At 32.8% G+C, this 24,507-nt stretch overlaps 1 protein-coding gene across 1 annotated transcript in view; it reads left to right on the forward strand.

Annotated features, from left to right (window-relative positions):
- Positions 1 to 448: 448 nt before the first annotated feature.
- LOC143223260 (uncharacterized) overlaps positions 449 to 24,507 on the forward strand; it is a 53,073-nt gene continuing 29,014 nt past the window's right edge. The window contains exon 1 of the mRNA XM_076450981.1: positions 449 to 700. The gene's annotated coding sequence lies outside the window, so the exon portion shown is untranslated. The remainder of the gene's footprint in view (positions 701 to 24,507) is intronic.

A 24,507-nucleotide genomic window follows, 5' to 3' on the forward strand; every position in this document is an offset into this window, starting at 1 on the left:
CTAACAGTGTGAGCCCTCAGACTCAGTGATGAACCACTGTTGGGATTTTGGGAAAGGAGAAACATTTATGTGTTATTCCATGTGTATGCGTTTCTCCAGTGAGAATATTATTCTCCACATCAGGATCTCTACCAGACTACCCTCAAAATAAAATTATTTTAGACTAGATTAGAGTAAATTAATGTATGAGACCTTGGGCGTGGTCAAATACATCCCTCAAAGGGGTTTGACCTCCTGAGTCCAAAACTGTAATTAGATCTTAAATTGGTCAAGAGATGAAAGAGATATGAGCTAAAATTTTGTACTTGAAAAACTTAGAGTCATTCCATGAACCATTATACTGTGGATAAAAACACACAATCTTATAATCAACTCAATGTTTTATCTCAGTGCAATACTGGCACTTTGCTGCCCTCTACATTAAAAAATCATTAATAGAGCCCAGAACACCATTGTAATTATATATGATGTATAGATAGAGGATAAGTAGCTTATTGTGTTTCTCTTAGTGTATAGGGTTAAAATTAAATCTGAAAATAACAGTGTAAAATACGCGTATTTGATGTTAAGGTTTACTGAGAATATAACCCATTATCTGAAAAGTCACAAAAAATTGTTTTAGAGGCCATCCATAACGTTAACAAATGTTATGACAGAAATTTGAAAGTGGAAATGTTTATCTGAATACAAGAATATTTAGGTAAATATACTTTCTTCATTGAACTGTTGCTTTGTTTTCTTGTTTATGCTTCTAAGTTGAGAATTCTATAAATAAAACTGTAAAATAATAATTGTTTTGCAACCAAGAAGTATATTGCACAATAGGTATATAAAGGGAGAAATCTATTGAGCTTGTGTGTCATAATATTGTAAAACTAGTTAATCAAACTATAAAATTCGTATTTTTCTGAGTATTTATTGAAAATACTGAAAACATTATGCCATAGAAAAATATTTGTTGTATTCTAAATTTCAATTTATCTGTAAAATAAAAACTGTAAGGGAAGTTGAGTAAACTGAAACTTTTAGAATATAATTTACATCATTTCCACTGTTATTACAAGTCCGTAGTTTTAGTTTTACGTCCAGAGACAAGACAAGTTTTAGACCTGTGTATGTAGTACCTGACCATATGAAAACGCAGTTGAGTACACAGATGAAAAAGCTTACGCCTTCGTAATTAGTAGCACTGCTGGTAAATGAGACATGTTTACCGGTATGTGTAAGGATAAGTATTTCATCAGTCCTAACTTCTGCCAAAGTTTTATGCAAGTTACCTACGTTGTCTCTCTATATATATGTATATTATGTATGTATGTGAGGGCTGTTCCAGTAAAAAAGTGTGAACAATTATAGTTATAAAACTTAACCTATAAAACGTATGTACAATGCAAACTTAATTTGATAAATGGTAAAAATAAAGTTGTACAAGTAGGACTGTACAACATGTGAGTGTGTATCTCTGAAGTCATATGAATATTTGTAATTATATTTTTCTCACACAAAGAAGTTCACAATAAAATGAATATTACAAAATTGACAAAAGACTTACAAACTATTGATTCATTTGCATCAGAAAACACGTTTTCAATACGTCTTCTTATAGAATGTTTAAAGTTTGTTGGAGCTCATAATGGTAGAAGTTCACTTAGCTTTGGGTTTTGACTTTCAACAAGATTATTATACAAAAACGAGCATTTTAAAATATTTTATTTAAAAAAAGTCTGTTGTGAATTGTACAGCTGAGTTACTTGGAGACAGTGATCAAATGTGGATTTTTTTTAATAAACTTTTAAATATTCAAGGTAAATGTATCCCTTATGGAAATAATAGGGTAGCTAAAAAAACAGGTTGGGTCACAAAGATTGCAAGAGATAAAATTGAAGAGAAACATAACAAATTTAAATTGACTGATATGATAGGAGACTTAGAAGTTTAAGAAAGTTGGTCAGGTCAAACAGGAAATTAGGACATCAGAAAGATGTATGAGAAAAGGTTGTTGAAAATGTAAAAATTATCAGTAACGATTTCTTTAAGTACATTAAGGGTCAACAAAATGTTAGAATAGAGGTAGGACTCTTGAGGGATGATAAAAGAAAGCTAGTATCTGATGATTATGAGATGGTTTGTTAATTAAATTTTGCTTTTTCTTTAGTTTTTATTGACAAAGATTTGAGCAGTGTTCAACATCTTGAACAGTTGATAAATGGAAACAAGATAATTGCATTAACTTGAGCTAGTTAAGAAAAAATTGGAAAGTTTAAAGGAAAATAAGTCTCTTGGGCCAGATAATACCCAAGGGTTTTGAAGGAGATTAAGGATTGAATGTGTGAGCCACTTGCTACTGTTTTTTGTAAGTCCTTGAATAGTGGGCAGGTACCAGAGGATTGGTGGATAGCTAATGTCATTCTTCTTTTCAAGGGAGGTAATAAAAATTGTTCCAGTAACTATAGATCCATTAGCCTTAAATCAGTTGTGGGAAACGATTTGGAAATGCTGAAAAAAGATGCCTTGCAAAATCATTTAACAAAGTTTAGAATTTTATTGGCTAGTCTGTAAGGTTTCACTGAGGGTAAATTTTACATTACAAACCTGTTGACTTTTTTGAAAAGATTACTGCTCATGTAGATGAGGGTAATGCTATAGATCTGGTGTATCTATGTTTTAAGAAAGCATTTGAAAAGGGTCCCATAAAAGGCTTTTAAAAAATTAACTCTCTAGGTGTAGGAGATGAGTTAACAAACTGGATAAAAGAGTGGCTGTATGGAAGAAGAATAAGGGTTGTTACAAATGGAGTTCAATCAAACTGGATTAACGTTGCATGCGGGGGATATCTCAGGGTTCACTTGTAGCACCTTTGGTCTTTTTTATTTTCACCAGTGATATAGATGAAGGAATAGTCAATAAATTACTTAAATTTGCAAATGATATTAAGATCTTAGGTGTTATTGGCTGTGAAGAGGTTGCTGTTTATTAAAAAAAGGATTTAGATCTTTTATTAAGTTGGGCAAATAAATAGCAAATGGGTTTTAATTATAATAAATGCAAGATAATTCGTGTGGGATATCGTAATTTAAATTACAAGTATAATTTAGATGGGAATAACTTTAACAGGGTCATAAAAGAAATGGTCTTATTGTAATGGTTGATCAGTTTCTTAAACCATCCAAGTTCTGTGTTATTGCTGTTGTTAACACAAATAGGAGTTTAGGTTGTAGCTGTAGAAATGCTTAATACAAGTCTAAAGTAGTTATAATTTCATCCTATAGATCACTAATTAGGCCATATTTGAAGTATTGTGTCCAGTTTGTCGGATTCTTACCTTAGGAAGGACACTGAACTGCTGGAGAAGGTTCACAAGAGAGTTACTAGAATGATGCCTGGGATGGAGGGAGGGGTTGTTATATGAGGAAAGAATAAGATTTTTGAAACTTAAGATCTTAGAGAGGATTTGATTGAGGTGTTTTGTAATACTTAACAGTGAGAATAGCAGGAATAAGGGATACAAATATGAATTTTTGACAAGACAGAAGTCATCTTCAACTAAGACATTTTTATTGTTTTTAACAGGGTGGCTGGTCTCTGAAGTGGGTTGCCTTGTTGTAGAGGCAGTGAATTTAAGTGAGTTTAAGAAAAAGCTTGATAACTATATGAATTATAAGGTCTTGCTTTGAGAATTTAAAAAAAATTATAATAGTTTAGAGGATAGGACAGACACAGTGGTCTAACAGGTTTCTTGTTGTTCCTAAACATTATGTTATGTTAAATGTTTACTGTATTTAATTAACTCTGTAATAACCTTGGGTGGTTATTAAGAAGGCTTTAATACAGAAATAAAAATAGCAAGCTCATGGTAAACACAGGATCAAACTGCTAGGTAATGGATGAAGTCAAAATTTACTGAAACCTGAATATTTGTCATTTTTGAGCTTTCATTTTCAACATTGTAGGTTGTTTGGATGTTGTGGAGGCTACTGTAGTTTAAGTGAGTTTAATAGAAAGCCTGATAAGTATGTCAATGATAAGGGCTGATGTTAAGATATTTTTTTAAATTTATTTATTAATAGTTATGATGCTGCATGTGACTTAAGCACAGTGCACTCTGTTCACCAGTGAAGGATTAACAAAGATATAAATGTTTATTCTGGAGAAATGAGAAAAATATGAGTCCATTATTAATTCGGATAATAGTTTTAGAAATACATGCTAACATATATAAATTTTTGTGAAAGGTGTTGATCTCTCTGTACATATGTTTGATCAAAGACACTTGGAACATTTAATAGTTTGCAAACCGTATAATCCAAGTATTTTGAAAGGTGGACCTTTATTCTTCAGGGGCAAAGTGCTAGATACCAATTACTGAGCTACTTATGTTATGAATGCTTATCAGGTGGTGTATTTGTTTTAACAATTTGAAACTTGTTAGAAACCACTAAACCAGTTCTTGTATAAATCTCATTTTATGAAGGAAATTCACAAAAAATTATTACCTAGAGCACTGATTGCTTTAATAAATATTAATACCGATTTTAAGATAAATAGTATATGGAAAAATCATTCAGGGCTTATTTTTAGCTGTAATTAATATCAACTCAGAGATCACATATTGTTGATAAAAAATGTTATTTTGTGTAATCTATCAGATTTGTTTATTTTTGCTGAAATTATGTGAAAATATCTAATTAGCAATTTTATGTCAGATAACCCAACATTAAAATTTAACACTACTTTCTGAACTCAAATATGGTCATTGAAGATTTTATTAAATAAATTTATCAGTGTTGTCACATGTTAAAATATAATATACAGTATAAATATCTTTTTTTGTTTCTCCCAGTGATTACATTAGATGCTTGAGTGCCATGTGTTCTACTGGCTGTGTTGAATATAGAGTCTGTATCTGTGGAATTGCTTGAGCTTCTGGTTTTTGTGTGTGATGTAAACATTGCAAGTTAAGAAAAAAGCTGGTTTTTTATTCAGTTTTATTTAGATAAATACATTTGTGAGTGAATTTATTTATAGAATTAGTGATGTTAGAGATATGTGTATTGTGGTTAAATATAACTGAGAAATGAAATTTAAGAAGAACAGAAAATTTGTAAGATGCAATTTGCAATGATTATATGATAAAATAATTTACCATATATGGTGCATGGGAACTAATTAATATCTTCTTACAATATTTTGTATCTCCTTCAGAAATATTGGGAAGATATAGGAAATTTGTTTATTTGTAGTTAAGTGCAAAGTTAAGCTGTGCCCACCACAGGTATTAAAACCCAGTTTTTAGCATTATAAGCCTTCAGACTTACTGTAGAGCCACTGGGGAAAGCTGTAGAAAATTAAAATCACTCAGTCATATGTAACAGAAACTATTTAAGGTATGAATTCTCAAACTTGCTTCCAATGCAAACAACCTAGTACCTAAACTTGCATATATTTATTCTGTAAATGCCTATTTGATACATCCATTCTTGATATATTAAATTTCAGGCAAGTTTAGAGATTTTTTGTAATGCAATGACTAGTTAAGCTCATTTGTTTATTTTGAAAAGTTTATTTTGACAATTATTTTCTGTTAAATAATGACAGTAACAGGTATATCCTTTCCATAGAGGATAGGGCAGTGGAGAGCTTCCCAAACTCAATTTCTCTTCTAACTCCCACTTAAATTTTTGCAAAGTTAAGGGTTTTATTCTTATGCGATACCTTTTGGTGTGAAAAAGTTATGAACTTTACAGTTATCATTCTGTTACACTTGTTTAAACGAAGATTTTGGAGAATACAACAAGGCCATGCTTATTTATAAACATGGTTTAGTTAGACATTTGGAGTACCAGTTGAGCACTTTAGTTGCTAACTGAATAAAACAGTAGTAATATGAAACTTTTAATAAAAAATTTATAATATTAAAAAACTTACACTAAGCAATCCATTTTTTATCAGTGTGAAAACTTTCTTAAAATTTAAGAGTGGGGAAAATCGCATTACTTGGCATTTTTAAAACTTTTCACAAATAATAAAGAAGCTTAACAAAACCTATCATAACAACATATACAAACAAATTCTCAGCCTATGCTTTGAGGTCTACAGTTCTCAGGTTAGACATATTTCTTTAAATCAATTTTAATGTGCTACCATTTTTCAGAAGAAATGAGCATAGTAAAAGATTAACAGAATTGAAACTCATAATTTTTTAACATTTTCATGCATGATTAGATAATATAAGCAAACTTTTTTTTTTTTTTTTGGAAATGAATATTTGATTACCATCCAGTAGTAGGTTGAATTACCTGGCATCAAGGAGTGTTAACTGGCAATATCTGGTATCATATAGTGCTATCATGCAAGAATTGGTTGAGAGATATCTTGTATATTTGAAATCCTTTTGTTGTGTATTAAAACACCCAAACATTTCAATTGGTCTGTATGTGTATGTGTGTATACATTTTTTTAATGATAAACTCATTTTCTCTTTTAGCTAATAACTTCCAAGCCCTGATCTTAGATATTCTATAAATGCTTAAAGTCATGAAGGATCTAATTTATTGAATATCACATTTGAACTTCCTTTTTTTCCAAGAATGAAAGTTATTATGAACCATTTGAATATCCTGACAGACATAAGTACGGGATAATATTTGCTAGTAGGTATTAGGACAGTGCTTGACAGGGATAGTAGCCAATAGGTGAGAACAATGCTTCTTGCACTTGGAAAGAATATTATTTGATAGCTCAGAACAGTGCCTACTACACTTGTAAGAGATAGTTGTTGTTAAGGTAGGATAATGCTAGTTAGACTTGGCAGTGATAGTGCTTGCTAAGTAAAGACTAAGAACAGTACTCATTAGCCTTGGTAGGGATAGTACTTGTCACACTTGGTAGGGGTAATGTAGTGCTTGCTAACTGACAACAATATTTGTTACATATTGTAGGGTTAGTGTTTACTAGCTGATGAAAGTGTTTGTTGCACATAGTAGGGACAGTGAGAACAGTGCTTGTTGATAAACACAACTGTCAACAACATTCAGATTCAAATTATTAGTTATTTACTCTTCAAAAGAAATAACCCTCCAAGAAGAATGTTCCCCACATCATTATACCACCTTCAGAAAATTTCACTGTTTTAACAACATAAGTGTTAAGTACCTCAGTAGAGAACATTTTAAGTGTGACTTAAACTGCAGTATCCAGTTCAATTATACATTGTCTATCTTTTACTCTCTAAGTATCACTGAAATTCTACCTTCCTGTTTCATCATAGATGAGCAATTTTTGGACTGATTGGCAGCTACCATATGACATTTTTTCATAGTCTTGAAGTATTACAATTTAAGTCAATCAGTTTTTAATTCTGTTCAAGGAATTCATAGACTGAAACAAAGTCTGATGTATTTTCCAATTTATAAAATTATCAAATAAACTTTTCCCTTTGTCTGTCACTGGCAGTTGGTAGCCATACTTTTCCCAATAGTAGAGGTGTTCCATTTATATTACTATTCTTAATGTGCAAAATTGAGTGACAATGATGTTTCATGTGATTGTGTGTACCTGTCTAGCAGCATTCTCCATTCAAGAACAGTTTCTTTAACCAGGAGATATAACAATGTATAAACTGTATGTGGTACTCTATAAGAGTGGAGGAAAAAGATTCTAGAGAAGCAGCCAGTGAGAGTAACATAAATACACAATGCTACCTAGTATGTCAAGTCTACTATGTTGGTTGAAGCCTTTGTTGATATAATTGTTGTTGTTCTGTTTGTTTTTTTTTCATCCTATGGGTCAGTTTTAGAACAAACACAACAGAGAATCTAACCTGATTGGTTTATTGTCGAATAATATTCTGCCTATATGAAAACCTTCAAAGCAAGGAGAAACTTATTGCCTCGTGTGTTCTAAAGTCAGTTAACTTTTGACATGTGAGCCTTATTAAATTTCAAATCCTTTATACTTTCTTAATTGTACAAGAAGATATTATTATTCATCTGGCCCGGCATGGCCAAGCGCGATAAGACGTACGACTCGTAATCTGAGGGTCGCGGGTTCGCATCCGCGTCGTGCCAAACATGCTCGCATCCCAGCCGTGAGGGCGTTATAATGTGGATCCAACATTCAGTACTAACAGGAGACATCAGATTTACCCAGTAATATATTCCAGTAAACACCAAATTTATTCAAAAACCAGGTACAAAACTAAAATCCATATTGTGTAAAAAACTTCACTGACAAACACAATACTAACATCATTTATAAAATACAATGTAACAGCTGCTAAGACTTCTGTATTGGAGAAACAAACAGAAAAATAAAAACCAGATTCAAAGAACACAAAAAAGAACACCTTCACGCGTTTTTGAACACTGCAAGTCAAATAAACACAACATAACCATAGTAAACACCTAGATACTAAGTAGAGAAACAAATATAAACAAACGCAAAATCGAAGCCTTACTTATACAGCAACTAAAATAAAAATCAAACCAATGTAAAGGAACACTTTTATGCCTATACTAATTAATAGCCTAACATCCAACTGTAAACAATCTCATATCCGTTGATACTCTCGTCCCTAAGACGAGTCCTGTAGTGGTCAGTTGCAAACTTTCTTTGCTAACCTGAAGATGATCTAGGAAGGTGCAAACGTTGTTCTCTCCTTTACAGTAAAAGTGTTAATACCTATACCAGACGTTCTGAAATACATTATTACTTCAAGTGGAATTCTCGTCATCAAAAGATTTTAATTTGTTTGTTTATTCATCTTAAGTCTTGTTTGTTTGTTTTGTAGTTAAGCACAAAGCTACACAACGGGCTATTTGTTCTTTGCCTGCCAAGGATATCGAAATTTGGTTACTAGCATTGTAAGTCCACAAACATACCTCTCTGCTACTGGAGGGACTGGGCCTATAGAACATCGGCGTTTAGTCTTTTTACACCACTGTATATACATATACACTGTTTAGTCGTTTTACACCAGTGTATATGTACTAATATATTGTTTAATTGTTTCACACCCCTTATATACACCTATACATTTTGTATTCGTTTCATTTTAGATTTACTTCTGGTTGAAGAGTGTTTTTCATTTTCTTTCTCCTTGCATGTCTGCGAACTCACACTGCTAGAAACCGGGTTTCGATACCTATGGTGGGCAGATAGCCCACTGTGTAGCTTTGTGCTTAATTTCAAATAATCATTTCAGCCGTGGGGGCATTATAATGTGACGGTCTATCTCACTATTCGTTGGTGAAAGAGTAACCCAAGAGTTGGCGGTGGGTGGTGATGACTAGCTGTCTTACACTGTTAAATTAGGGACGGCTAACACAGATAGCCCTCGAGTAGCTTTGTGCGAAATTCCAAAACAAACAAACAAACAAAGAATTATTTATCTTTCAATGAATTATTGGGTCATACAATTTTCTTTAATAACCACAGTCTTCATTTTGTAGATGAGGGCGTGTCAGGAACTTACTTTTTAGTAGTATGTTTATTGGTATGTTGGGTTAAGGAACCTTATGCACTGGATGTCTGCAACTTGTTTGTGATAAATTCGAAAATAAACATACAGCAGATACTCCGCTTGTTTTTGAAATAATATACATATTTGAAACAAGTTAAATATATCAATGATATATACCAAATTCTTTACTATATGGATATCATAGTTGTGTTTAAACACTATACAGTTCTCTTGTTATTGTCAAAGGTCCACTTCAGAATTCAGTTGATAAGCCGAACTGTTTTTCTTTATTTTGTCGCAACATTATCTGTGTATAATTTACATACGGTGTTACGAGAGTTACCGTAGATGCATCCTAAACTTCAATAATCGTCTGCCTTTTCTCTAAATACACACAGGCAGGTTTAATTAGTTTAGAGCACCGTTTAATGAGACAAATTACTTTCTTTACTTCTTTCAAACTTTTAATCTCACTCTAGCATAGTAATCATTGAAAAAGATTGGTTTTTACAGTAAAGTAAAGGTAATAAATGTACATAAATGGATGAAATATTTATTAATAAAGTTAATCCAAAACTTATAATTGTACACAATTTATTTTGTTATGAATAACTGTTATTTCTTAAGAGATTGCTACTTATTTACATAGAGGTTTGCAGTTTCGAAAAAAAAAAAGCATCAAGTATTGTTTGCTGCTTTGTTTTCGATGATTTTGTTGTTAACATTTGATCAAATTTAATGAGATTGCCATCGTTCAAACGTTTTAGTCTAAAACGCAATAACCATTTTTTAGGAAAAAAGTAGAAAAAATACTTAAGTATACAAAACATTAATATAACCGAAAGTTTGTAAATTTTTAATTGAATTTTAAGGCCAAATTACTACGATATACCCGAAATTCATTTTATCTGGCTTTGATATATACTGAGTAGTCTGCAGCTTTGTGTTGAAACAAGAACCTTGAAGTTGTTTATTTGTTCTTAAGCAGAGACTTGACTCATGTATCGAAACCAGTGAGCCACTGGGATTATTTGTTTTTTTTTAATTTCGCGCAAAGCTACACGAGGGCTATCTGCGCTAACCGTTCCTAATTTAGTAGTGTAAGACAAGAGAGAAGGCAGCTAGTCATCACCACCCACCGCCAATTCTTGGACTACTCTTTTACCAACGAATAGTGGGATTAACTGACACATTATAACGCCCCCACGGCTGAAAGGGCGAACATGTTTGGAGCGACAGGAATTCGAACCCGCAATCCTCAGATTACGAGTAAGGCGATAAAAGCTATAATTGTAGTGTAAGACCATACGGACTAGTTCCACTTTTAAGTACTTAAAAATTGTTTGTTATTCTAAGGACTAATGAACTAAAACTGTGGGTGTGATTACTGTCCAATATGTTCAATATTTAGTTCGCGTGCAAACTGGAGACGTAGATTTATATGGACTGATTCTCCCAGTAAGAACGGCACATGCAAGTTAAACCACATTGTGTATACAACTGCAGTAAATTTGTTTAATATTTTAAGTTACTGAAGCAAAAAGATGTTGAGTAAGTTGCAGACGATGTTTTTCTTTTACCCATAATCATTTCTAGATTTGACGAAATTCCTAATTTAAGTTATGTTTCAAGAAATGTAATCTCACCCTCCCCTTTTCACACAAAATACACGAACTGGTTGATGTATGGGAGGACATGGATTAATCTTTTCTCTGGGAACTAGAACAACTGTTGTTGGTACATTACTGTCTTTCTGTATTGGCAGCTAGACTCATTTGATTAAGCTGCAGAATTCTGTTCTGACACGTCACATATGTACTGCTTGTTCCTTATGTGTGCCACTTTAATTGAACTGTTACCCCTCTCAACGATCACGCTGGTCTTCTGATAAGTTTAATATGTACGTTTTGGAGTTCATAATATAAAAATTATTTGCTCATTAATTTTTGATATGAACTTTAAAACATGCTACGTTGTTTTGTTTTTTCTCTCTATCGTCAGTTGCACTTCAACGCGAGTATTTTTTAAACTACTTTTCAGATACTTTTAAACAAAAGATTTGTGTGATCCATCCTGGAAATGGTGTTCAGCACCGTCTCTTTGTTTGTTCACTTGTTTGAACTTGTATGTGATTTCTTAGATAATAGCCTGATAATGGGAGGTTGGGTGTCAAATTACGAAAATGTTTGTGTGTTTAGAATTAAGCACAAAACCACACAATGGGCTATCAGTGCTCTGCCCATCACGAGTATTAAAACCCGGATTTTAGCAATGTGAGTCCGCAGTTTTACTGCTATGCCACTGGGGGACATTTATCAAAATGACAAACATGAAAACGCACAATGATTAAACTTACTAACAGACAACACAGAGTGTTAAGTAATATATTGACCGTACACCATTTGATTTGATTTTGTAAGATGTATTACCAAAATATGATTTTTAGATAACACAAATGAATTATCTACGAAATGTCCATCGCGGATAATCGAACTCCAAATTTAGGATTGTAAGTAAGTAAACGTCGCGCTGCTCCACCGAGAGTAATGTGGACTTAATTTCGATCTTCTTGGGTTTGTTGTTAAGCCCAAAGCTACACAATGGGCTGTATGTTCTTTGTCCATCGTCGGTATCGAAACAGAATTTTAGTGTTATAGGCTCTTTGTTTAATAACCAAGGAGCTTTAACTTAATGGTTAGTTACTAAATCTCAAATCTTTAAACAAGAGATTAAATATGAACGTCACATTTTCAGTAAACTTACTATTTTCTTTCAACTCATAGTGAGTACAGCAATTGATAGAACTCGATAAGACGTGTATCAATATGCAGAATCTAATTTATCTGAAAGAAGGGTAGATTTCAAATAATTTAGTTACGTTTATTATGCACTTCATATTAAACGATCAGCGTAATTATAAATTGTTTTAAATAATATGTGTTTGAAAACAGTATTTAAGAGTACTGTGAAAGTGCACAAGATGAAATTAAATGTCAGCTAAAGCCATCCAATATTTCAAACTATATGTTAGAGTTTCAAAATATCTTAAACTTTTAAGATGAGTGAAACAATTATTAGTACAACTTCCGATCAATATCTATGTTTCTATTGGTGAAGAATTCTTGATACCAACAGTATCAGACCAGCTTTGAATATTTCACGTAATCTCGCCCACACTGACTTGATATCATTTAAAACCATGTTCAGGTTATGTGGATAACCCGACATTATGTTCATATTTACAGCTAAAGAAACGGAAGCCTAATACAACATCATTTTACTTTCACACATTTTTTTCACGGCTAAGCCAAAAAAGTAAATACAGGACAAACAATAAAATGAACGCAAACTATAATAAAATGGTTACATTGATTATTAGGTATGTCTAGATAATCTCCTGTCTTGAACTGATAGGTTGGCATGAAAAATAAACTCATTGAGCAAAAATCGCAAAGTTGTTTTTTCTTTCTTCGAATACTAAATAATGTTTCAAAACGTTAGCGTTTTTATATCGATCAATCTTATGTACTTAATATATACTGAAATTTTCTTATAATTGCTACTGCTGTTAATGTTTTCTTTCACTAATTTTAACTCATTAATTTTTAATATTAGCTTTGAAATAAACTGCATTTTCTCTATGGTTTATTACACTTCAACGCGAATCTATTTTTACATCATTGTAAAAACATCTTTTCAAGAAAAGTTTTGTCTACTCCACCTAAGAATGGGTATTTAACACCATATGTACGTTTAAACTTTCCTGTGGTATCTTAAACAACAGATGTCCTTGTTAATGGGCAACTGGATGCGATATTATGAAATTTAAAATGGAGAATGACGCAAAATGGTTGGACGTTCAACTTGTAATCTGAGGGTCGCTCAGACGTAAGCTCGACTCGTAATCTGAGGATTGCGGGCTCGAATCCCCCTCGCACTAAAAATGCTCGCCCTTTTAGCCGTGGGGACGTTATAATTGTACGGTCAATCCCACTATTCGTTGGTAAAAGAGTAGCGTGAGAGTTGGCGGTGGGTGGTGATGTCTAGCTTCCTTACACTGACTAGTCTTACACTGCAAAATTAGGGACGACTAGCGCAGATAGTCCTCGTATAGCTTTGTGCGAAATTCAAAAGCAAACAAAAATAAACAATATATTTTCATTATCTTTTAATGACTGAATCAGTAAAACTTGGAGTTCAGTGATTAACTCTTCTGTATTAGGTTGCTGCGTTATATAAATCTGCTTAACAGCAACTTTCAACCCAGTCCCGGTTTCTATGTGCTTTATTTCCAGCTGCTGAATCACTGAAACATTAAAAGAAATATCATTAAAATCTGTAATATATTTGCACGTAAAGACGTCACCAGATTCTGGTAACAAAAGTATTATGCTTTAAAAAACAAATAAACAATGAATTATCACCTTTTTAAAGTATTTGTAAGGTGATAAAACTGTATGCTTATCTTATATACAGGAAATACAACATCATACGTAATAAATATCTCATTATATGAAGACTACTATAAAGTATCAACAAAAAATTAACAGTAGGTTATATTGACACATGTAAGCACTGCTTTTTAAAATAACATCAGTAACTTTTTGAAAGAACTTTCAGCTGTTACAATCGAAATGTACCAGTAATGTGATGCGTTTAGAATCTTTTCAGCTAAGCATTCATGAGTGAAATACTCCATTGGGGTGAATGTATGCTTTTAAGAACAATAATATAAATGTCACTATTGATTATTCTGTTCTATAAATCTTGTAAATTTGTGTGTGATCAAATGTACTTTTAAAATTTCACAACACAATGATGTCTTTCTACACTGTTATTTTATTTTTCATAATTTGCAAAATACTATCTTTTAATCAAACTGTGCAATTATTCAGTTTCAAAATTTTAACTTTCTGAACTATGCAACTATTTTTGCTGGGACTAAAATAGTTATTTTTTAACACAAACGTTTATTGATGTAAAATGAAGTAGCTATATTCGTGTGAAATGGATCAAACTGCCCACTTGTAACTCTATTTTTTTTATTCCTTGGTAGGTCAGAAATTGGAAGATGTTGCTAATATAGAACATTTCTATATTTCTTGATTTAAGTCACAATACATGAAGAATATCATTCTACAGACTGGTTAACCAGCACATACATTTTTTCTCTACGTTACACATAGTGTAATAATGTTATGAAAGTTATAATTTTCTGTACAAAAAATGTATTTCTATGCCATACTTACCTCCTTCCATGTAAATAGCCATTGTTATCCATTGTTGCCCTTTATATACAAAACATTTTTTCACGCATAATAAAAGTTTTCTGCCTCCCCTCCAACAGAAATGGCTCTGGTGGTTAGGGGGTCCGACTTGTAATCTAAGGTTTGCAGGTTCAAATTCCAATCACACCGAAGATGCTCACCCTTTCAATCATGGGGGCGTTATTATATGATGGTCAATCCCACTATTCAAAGAGTTAGCAGTGAGTGGTGATGACTAGCTGCCTCCCCTCTGGTATCGCACTGTTAAATTATGGATGGCTAGCTTTGTGCAAAATTTAAAAAAAAACATTCCAGTGTGTGTCCTTGAAAATTATCAAGAGGCAACCCTCAACCAGTGAGAGTGCCACCTACTCTGGTAACACATTCGATTTTCTCTATTCAGTTCAACCAGACTATCACTTGGAATTTTGCCAGAAATTGGAAGCATCGGTTTTCAATAAGAAGGAAATGTGGAATGTGTAGGTGAATATCGGAAATAGATATTTAGGATATGAAAATTATACCTGCATTCACATAAATAGCTATAATCCCACATTCAAGAGGTGAAGGGACTGGTGCAAGGAAGTACTAGAAGCATTTTTTGAAAGTATGCAAAGGACACACCTGGACTCAAAAGAATAAGGTTCAAAGAACTGATGTGAGAGACCACACCACGTTTCAACAAGTTATAGTCTTCCTCCATCCCAGAAAGGTATGGTACACATGGATGAAAAACAGAGTGTGTGAGAAAAATATGAATCTGCTCCCAAGAGTAAAGTGGTTAGGGCACGATAGGCCATACTCAGCAAGGCAACTACATCCCATGATACTGGGAACTGAAATCCATGCAGGGATAGGATGAGGAGCATACTGTTTTCCACTCAAGTTCAGAAAGTGTAATAACATTAAGAGGGAGAAGAAAAGAAGGAATTATAACAATCACAAGTGCCTTCACTGTAATCCATGACACAGATGGAATATAATTGAATGAGGAATACAGACATCCATAACATATGTTTGAGGACTTATGTTGATTGATTATACCCTAAATCCAAAACCTGTCCACTGGCAACTGACATATACATGGAAGTAAGGTGAGAGATTCCAATCTGAGGTGTAAACTACACTTTGATGTCTAATCCTTTTGTTTCTGTCTACTTTAATGTAGAGAAGATCACATCCTCTACACCTGTAGAACACTAAAACCCTACTCTGCACTGAATGGTATTTTCCTGTGGATTTCTTATGTCATTAAACCATTAAAGACTATGCCTCTACGGCCTACCACCACAGTAGCTTGGAAGTGGAAAGAGGTAAGGGCTCTTAAACTCCACCAGAAGAAAACCAATAGGGTAAAACATGGAGGAGAGACTGGAGGAACGACATCTAAAATAATACAATGGGTGACCCCAACACCCTATATTTAGAAGGAGGCCAAATTGACTTGTCTAGTACAAGGTATGATAAGGATGGACAACCATTCCTTCTTTGCTCATGTAGTACATGGCTGATATGGTCCAGGACAAGAATATTTATGAAAACTTCCATTGTGAAGAAAACTTTCAACATCCTTTTCACAATTGTAGCTATGAAATATAATAAAGATGATAAAGAGTACATTAAACAGTGGTGACAAATAAATTAGGCCGTCAAAGTCTACAGGTTAAGAGGAGAAGAAAATAAATGTTAAGGGAAAGAAAGGTGAAACAAGGAACAGGTGGAAACCGGTTTGAATGGAGACAGAGAGAGGCAATTGTGGACCACATTAGCATCTCAGTCCAGTGGAGCAGCCCGCAACAGAGGACAATGAATCTGGAAGGAACATATCAATATGAATATATTGGGAAAAATAGAAAGTGTGGGGCAAAGCCACCTGATAATTAGTAAACAAAGAGACAGAAGATCCTTGATTTAAAAGCCAAGCAAGAAACTCAACAACATGAGGAACAGTAAACCAGTCAGGTGGAACATCTGATCCAGAGACCAATGAACGAAAACATTCCATTTACGTTGATAAACTTTAATGAATGAAAGGCAAGAGGAACATTCCAGATATGAAACTATACAGGATAATTAAAAAAAGCACAGCTGAGCCAGCCTCTAAGGATCAATCAGAAGGACTTGATATGGAGTGGTATGGATAAATGAACTCATTCGATGAATTAGTTGGATGGGATTATTAACATATAGATATTTGCTGACCCAATCATGACTGAAAGCACTGATAGCCAGGGCAAAAGAATGAGGAACCAGAGACCAAAAACGATATAGCTTGCGGTAGAAGGATATGGTAAAGGCATCGATGTAAGGAGTACCCCACTGAAGTCAAAGCCACTGAAAGACAAGATGATTGAGAGGCCACATCCTTGGATACATTTTGTCTGGATGGGAAAGATAATCTTTTACAATATTGAAACACCCGGAACATGATACACATACACAATGATATGAAGACTAGAGAGAAGACAGCTAGGTTTCACCACCAATCGCCAATTCTTGGGCTAATCTTTTACCAAAGCATATTGGGATTAATTGTCACATTATAACGCCACCACAGCTGAAAGGACGAACATGTTTGATGTGACGGGGATTCGAATCCATTTCCCTCACATTACGAATTGAACGCTCTAACTATCATGTTAGGTCGGGCCATTAGGCCTAGAATCTAGATCTAATTGTTTAACGGGGCAACGTTTGAATTGTAACCTTACGATACATTTACATTTATATTTTATAGATCATCTACCAATAAATATATTTTAATGTATGATTCTGGCCAAATAATCACATTTTTCATGAAACAAGCTAAGGCTCAGCATGGCCAAGCGTGTTAAGGCGTGCGACTCGTAATCTGAGGGTCGCGGGTTCGCATCCCCTTCACGCCAAACATGCTCGCCCTTTCAGCCGTGTGGGCGTTATAATGTGACGGTCAATCCCACTATTCATTGGTAAAAGAGTAGCCCAAAAGTTGGCGGTGGGTGGTGATGACTAGCTGCCTTCCCTCTAGTCTTACACTGCTAAATTAGGGACGGCTAGCACAGATAGCGTTCGAGTAGCTTTGTGCGAAATTCAAAACACACACACACACTGAAACAAGCACCACCTACAGACTGCTACATATACTTACAGTTTCGGAAATATAATGTGTTGATGATAAATATGTAATTGATGTGTTAAAATGAGGCAACACTCATAGTTTACAACAAAAGTTTATTTTCATATCAGATAACTACTGATCTTGGTTTACAGTAAAATGGTAAAACATAAGGACAAACACGGTTATTAAATTTCACGTTGTTCACAAATTAACAAAAGTTTATATATTAATGCAAAATTTCAGTACTAGCCTAAATACATATAATAATAACTGTGTATCTGTATCAAAAATTATTCCTGTTCTCGAACCTCTTGTGGTTCTAGTATTAATATTCATGATGTCCTCCGATGACACAGCAGTATATCTTTAGGTTTAAATTTCTAAAATCAGGGGATAAATTTCCCTCAGTAGAGACAGTAGATAACCAAATATTCATGACAATTTCATTCTCCGAAAGAAAATGCTTGTATTACATTCGTGTATGTTTGTAACTACGTCAGTCACAATAACTATCCGACAGCCCTTTGTATGGGTTTTCGGTCAACTAGAAGGCCAGGACTTGACTGCACATTGCACGTATGTACACTCTTGTACAAATTAATTGAAACAAGACGGAAAATTACGATTTTTTCCATTTTTTGCATTTTATTTCTGAGAATCCAAAAATTACTCACAAATTAATACATGATATGACCGCCTTTATTTTTCAGCAGATCATTAATCCGCTTTGGTATCGAGTCCACGAGTTGACTACAATCTTCAGTAATTTTTGTATTGCGGTACCACACCTCAATTATGGCCTCAATTAGCTTATCTTGCGTATTACAGTCTTTTGCCCAAAGTCTTTCTTTACAAATCGCCCAAAGATTTTCAATAGGATTTAAGTTCGGAGAGTTTTCAGACCAGTCCAGCACTTTTATTCGCGTTGTCGTCATAAAATTCTTCCACCAGTGTTATTTCATTCATTTTGGTGGAGAATTGTTCTTTCCCTCCTTTCTTCCTGTTATTTCCAGTTCTTCCAGGAGATCTTTAGTAAGTTTCTCAACATATACAGAGTTGATATTATCCACAGTTAAGATGCCCTGCTTATAGCTTTGTTCTTATTCAAACATGGGGAAATTATATATTTCCTGTCATCAGTGCTCATACTTTGGTAAGTTAGATATTTATGTCCTCTGTCATCTGAGTTACTTTAGATGAATTGAAAGTTAGTTACTGATTGCTACTTTGTTTTTTCTGGGTAAACTTAATTGTCTTGGATGTTCATTACTATTATAATCCTAATTTTTAGAAGTGCAGGACTTAATTATGTGTCCTTCATTGTCCTTGTTAATTTAGATATCTGTTAAGTTAGACATTAATTATTAATGTGTTTTTTAGGTAATTCTGGTCAATTTGCACATTCTTTATTATTCCATACTTTGTGGGCTAGATACAATTAGGTGGTTTTATCCATAAGATATTTATCAGTATTTTGTTAACTGATTATGCTTTAATAGTTTCTACATTGCACAACTTTACTACTTGTAATATTTCATTTATTCTGTCTTATTGTTTTTCATCATTGTTAACTGTATATCTTATTATCCTAATTTTCATCAGTGGGACTAAAAATCTTTTGACTTGTTATGCATTCATTTATTTCCCATGGCTAAACTTGATTTTCGCTACTTCAACGTGATAGAAACCTGTGATACCAGAAACCTAATTTAATCCCAGTAATCTACACTTTATTGTTCTGCCCCATAGTGTCCACTTTATTGATAGCTGTTTGCAACTTTAAGTCCAATTCTCAAATTCAAGACCCTACCATTCAGACTAACCTTGGCTCTAAGTTGTGTGGAGGTACAAACTTTTTTCTGACTCTGAGTCTTTGCACACTTCATTCTGTGGATTATTGGCTTTTGCTTGCTTCCATCCATTTGAAGTCCAGAGATCACACTGGTCTCAGAGAATAAACACAACATAACCATAGAAAACACTCAAATACTAAATAAAGAAACAAACATAAACAAACACAAAATCAAAGAAGCCTTACTTATACAACAACTTAAACCCAAAATAAACCAATATAAAGGAACGCCTTTATACCTATATTAATATAATAGATAAATAAAATTATATATTAAAACATCTAATACCGCCCTCTACATTTCGACACACAGTTACACAACACCTTTCAAACATGTGGTCAGCTTCCGGTCAGTTACCTCTTTCTTTGTGAACCTGACGATGACCGAAGAAGGTCGAAACGTTGTTCGCTCTTCTATGTAAAATATTTTCTCAACCCAAACGAGCCGTTTTTGCATATAAATTTCTCAACAAGTGGGTTTCTCGACATCACTGAGAGACCACACTACTCTGCTCTAACAAGATGCACTATTGAATAGGATTCCTAATGATGGAGAGAAGTCTCTTCTTACCCTTCTCAATACCTCATTCAGTGATGAGTTCTTCTTTTCAACCTCAGTAAAGTTTAGCTTCCTCCTTCATCTTCACATTTGGAATGAATAATTCACACATCCATCACCTTCCAATCTCTGGTCTACCATGGAGTGTTCACTTCATACCACCTTTACTGAGGTTCTTAAGCTTTATCCCACTTTTGGCCCAATACATTAAATGATCTAAATCTCCTAGTAAGTCTGCAGTATCTCTGATGCAGTTAGCAACCCCAAAAACCTTAATGTCATTTTCAAACTTCAAAATTTCATTACTCATTCCAGAATAAATATCATTAATACAAGTCTCAAATAGCAGATAAAATTAAAATATCCCATAATAACATCTTTTCATTGATATCCATTAACTGATATCAACCTTTTTGCTGTTATTTTTAATATACTCTAACTCAACAGAATGTAGTTCACTCTTCACACATAAAGCTACTACTCCCACTTTTTTTTTTCAATATTCTGTATCTAGTAAATAATCTGTAGATTGGTATTTCAAACAAATTTCCTTCATCAAAATTGTTCAAACTTAATCCAGTCTCAGTGATACCCATAATATCAAAATCATCAGCTTTTCCCAGATGGGTATTGATAGATAAAATAATAATCTAATTGGTTGGAACAGGTCCATCTCACATGGGATCTTTTCATGATGTTGGAGTAAAATAGATGCCTCTGTTCTCATTAATTACAGTTGCAGAAGGTTCTGACTCTGGTTCTAGAGGTGAGAGTGGGAGACTTTGTCCAAAAAATATAAAATAAATCGAAAATACTCTTCATTTCTTTCTAGAATGATTTCAAATTGTAATATGAAACTATACTCATAACAGTATACATCCATTTACAATTAAACTTTACTTTTCTCCCCGTTTGACTACCCTTTGAACTGTAACTACTATTCGTGCCATTATAAGTTGCATCACTCTATGTACATAGCTCTCATTATGCTATTGAATTACACTATCCATGAGCTACTACGTGGTTGCTTGCATTCTTGTCTTGTAAAACATTTTTATTACATTATTATTATTATTTATTTCACCTAATCTAATCTTAACTAACCTTACAAAATCCCTATTTTTACATTTTAATTACCTTTAGAGTATTGAATAAAGAATAAACAGGAAAAACAAGAAATAAAGTACTTACCCAATTTATTTTTTTTCTTGGTGTCAAATGTTGAGAACACTTAAGTATATTTTTACAGTAATGATAGCAATGTACAAAATATTTTGTTAATTAACTAATACAACAAAGAACATAGACTAATTACATGCAAAAGGAAGATAAGTTTCTCAAACAATTACAATATTTTTGGCTTTCTAACTATGCAACAAAAGTTGTTACAAATTCATCCAAGTTACCTGTTGTGGTAACAAAAGTTGTATTGTAAGAGATACTGACACTTGTCTATTCAGATGTAACTTAATACAAAATGTCATAGGATAGATCAAACCTTGATTTTCTATTAGTTACAGGTAAAATATAATTAAATGTAAAAGACAACTATTAACAAAAAGAGGATGTGACAGGTGGGTGCAGCAAGAGGGGTCTGATATTCCATGACAGCTTTGTAACCATACAAAATTATGAAAAATTATGTTTTGTCTGAGCAATCAAGATTTTATAGTGAGTAACTTTAATTTTGTACTTTATGAATGATTGATGAATAAAACAGATGAGAAAAGATGCCTAGAAAAAGTGTCACACTCGGAGAAATGCAGTATTTTTTAAATATTGCCCTGCAGAATTAATGCCTTAAAAGTTAAAATATTAAAATATGGATTATTAGTTGAAACTTTACACTCTGTTAATTCATTTAATGTAGTCATAAAAGCACATTAATAAATTTTGAACATAAGACACTAAAACTTTGTTTCATGCACAGTAAAGGATACCCAGGGCAAAAGGGTTAAATCTCAAATTCATTTTAACAAATTAGAAAACAGAAGTTTATCTAAAACAAATAAGTAGAAACAACAGAAATGAAACACAAGTTAAAAGTGATATTAATTTGTGATCAGTCATGGTCCAAAGTTTGTTACATGAAGAATGATTTAAAAACACATGTCTATACAATAGAATGCCAACTGAGAAAGTTAGCATAGTGCTAGAGTGGCAGAAGTACTTAGCAATACTAGTAATAAATGACACAATAAATTGATGGAGGGTGGTCACATGATCAGCACGTGTTCTGAAATGGTGAGAAAATAAAGGAGTAGAAAAGATTGGTGCACTGATAGCAAACATTTTTATAGCAATGCTTAAAGGGCAAACCAGGACTGAGATAGCTTTGGGTGAGAGGAAGTAATGTTGTTTTGGAAAAAGACATCAGTATAAAATGATATTGCAATGGTCTAGAGTAATTTGCCACTACAACCAGAATAGAACAAAAAAATATAATAATACTTTGACTATCACAGAAATCCAAAGGGTGACTTTTAAATTACTGAAATACAAAGTTGATAAATTACCACACAGTAAATGTATGTGGCTAGGACTTGAAATTAATGCTAATGAACAATACAATATATAAATTCAGAATAATAAATATTTCAATGAATAAATGAATCAGGAGTAAACAGCAACAACTTAATCACAAAATCACTAACAACATTTAGTAATAATCAGTAATAATATTCTTTATCAATATCTTGTGAACTAACTTGTGAAAGCTCAATGTAAGATTTTCATTCACTTGTTAGATCACAAGATAACAAACCATGTGACTGTAATTTTCATAATGTACAACATTTATGACATCTGTACATCACCACCAGGGAAAACTGATGCCAGTTTCATATTACATGCATGTGTACTCATATTAAACATGATCATTTAGAAGGTGATATATTATTTTAATGCAATTAAATGTTCAGAGATAAGCTAGACAATAGAAGGAATAATAAATGAATGCTAACAAAACTGTAACCAAGTATAAAAACATAATTTATTATCTCACAGTGTTGATGTAGCCTCTTTCTTGTAACTTTATTATACAAGTTACATGGTTTTAATTTTGTCACGTGACAAAGTACGTATATCTTACATTAGATGTAAGACAATTATGGTGAGGTACTCATGATGACTCAATCTTATACTTATTTTATTAATCCATATTCACAATGTTAAAACTTTAAGAAAACATAAATTTTTCATACTAAGCAATTATAGCTATATTATATTCCCTAAGTACATGTATCTTGACTGTGTAAAAGTATCTGAGAATGGTATCTGTAATAATTAATTTAAACTCGGCTAAGCCAATACAAATTTAACAGGTGATTACACACTGTTCATTAACAAGTCCCAAAATTGTTTTATAGAAACAGCTGTTTAATATACATAAAGTTTGTTCAATAATAACTGCTATTCAAGTTTGATAACAGCTGATTAGCATGTGTCATTTTTGTTCAACAGGAACTGTTGCTCAGAAGTAGTACCAATTGTATGTGTAAAGTTTGTTAAACAAGAACTGATGTTTACATTTTGTACTAGCTGTTTAGTATGTCTCATATATATTAAAACAACTGATGCTTAACTTGGTAGTGGCTGTTTATCTTCTTAAGATTGTGCAACATGAAAAAATATTTAAACTTGGTAAAAACTGTTTAACACATCAATAGACGTTAAACACCTGTTAACAGGATTAAATGTAATGTATTTCTATATCAGTTCCTGTTGAATTGTCAGAAACATGTTAGACTCAACATAGTTCAAGAGAAGCTAACATAAGAATACTAACTTGTCAATAAGTAGTTACACACACCATTATTTCTTTTACAATGATATATATATATATATAGGTTCTTTTTCAACTCTCATTTCATTAAACACAAAAGGTGTTAATGTTACTTGAAATCCATTGTTAGCTACATAACTTAAATGTTTTTGTTCTTTATATTTAAAAAAATCTGAACATTAATGAATGATGATTTTGTTTACTAGTGTAATGTTTTTCCAATTATCTGATGTTTTGAACACAGGGTGAGACCTCTTCTTTCCATATCATGATAAGATAAATATTTGTTTGAAGGTGCTTTATTTTATTTGCAATGTACGTTTCTTTCAAGTGCTAATTAAAACATCCCTTTACAATTTATAAAATAACTACTGTAGAGAACATTACATTATAGATTTCAAGAAACTTATCATTGGAGGACTACAATATTGTTAATATAAAGTTATTAATAATAAAAATTCAATTAGAATAAATGAAAAAAATAAGTT

Source organism: Tachypleus tridentatus, chromosome 8, assembly GCF_004210375.1.
Source record: "Tachypleus tridentatus isolate NWPU-2018 chromosome 8, ASM421037v1, whole genome shotgun sequence".
NCBI classification, from domain to species: Eukaryota; Metazoa; Arthropoda; class Merostomata; order Xiphosura; family Limulidae; genus Tachypleus; species Tachypleus tridentatus.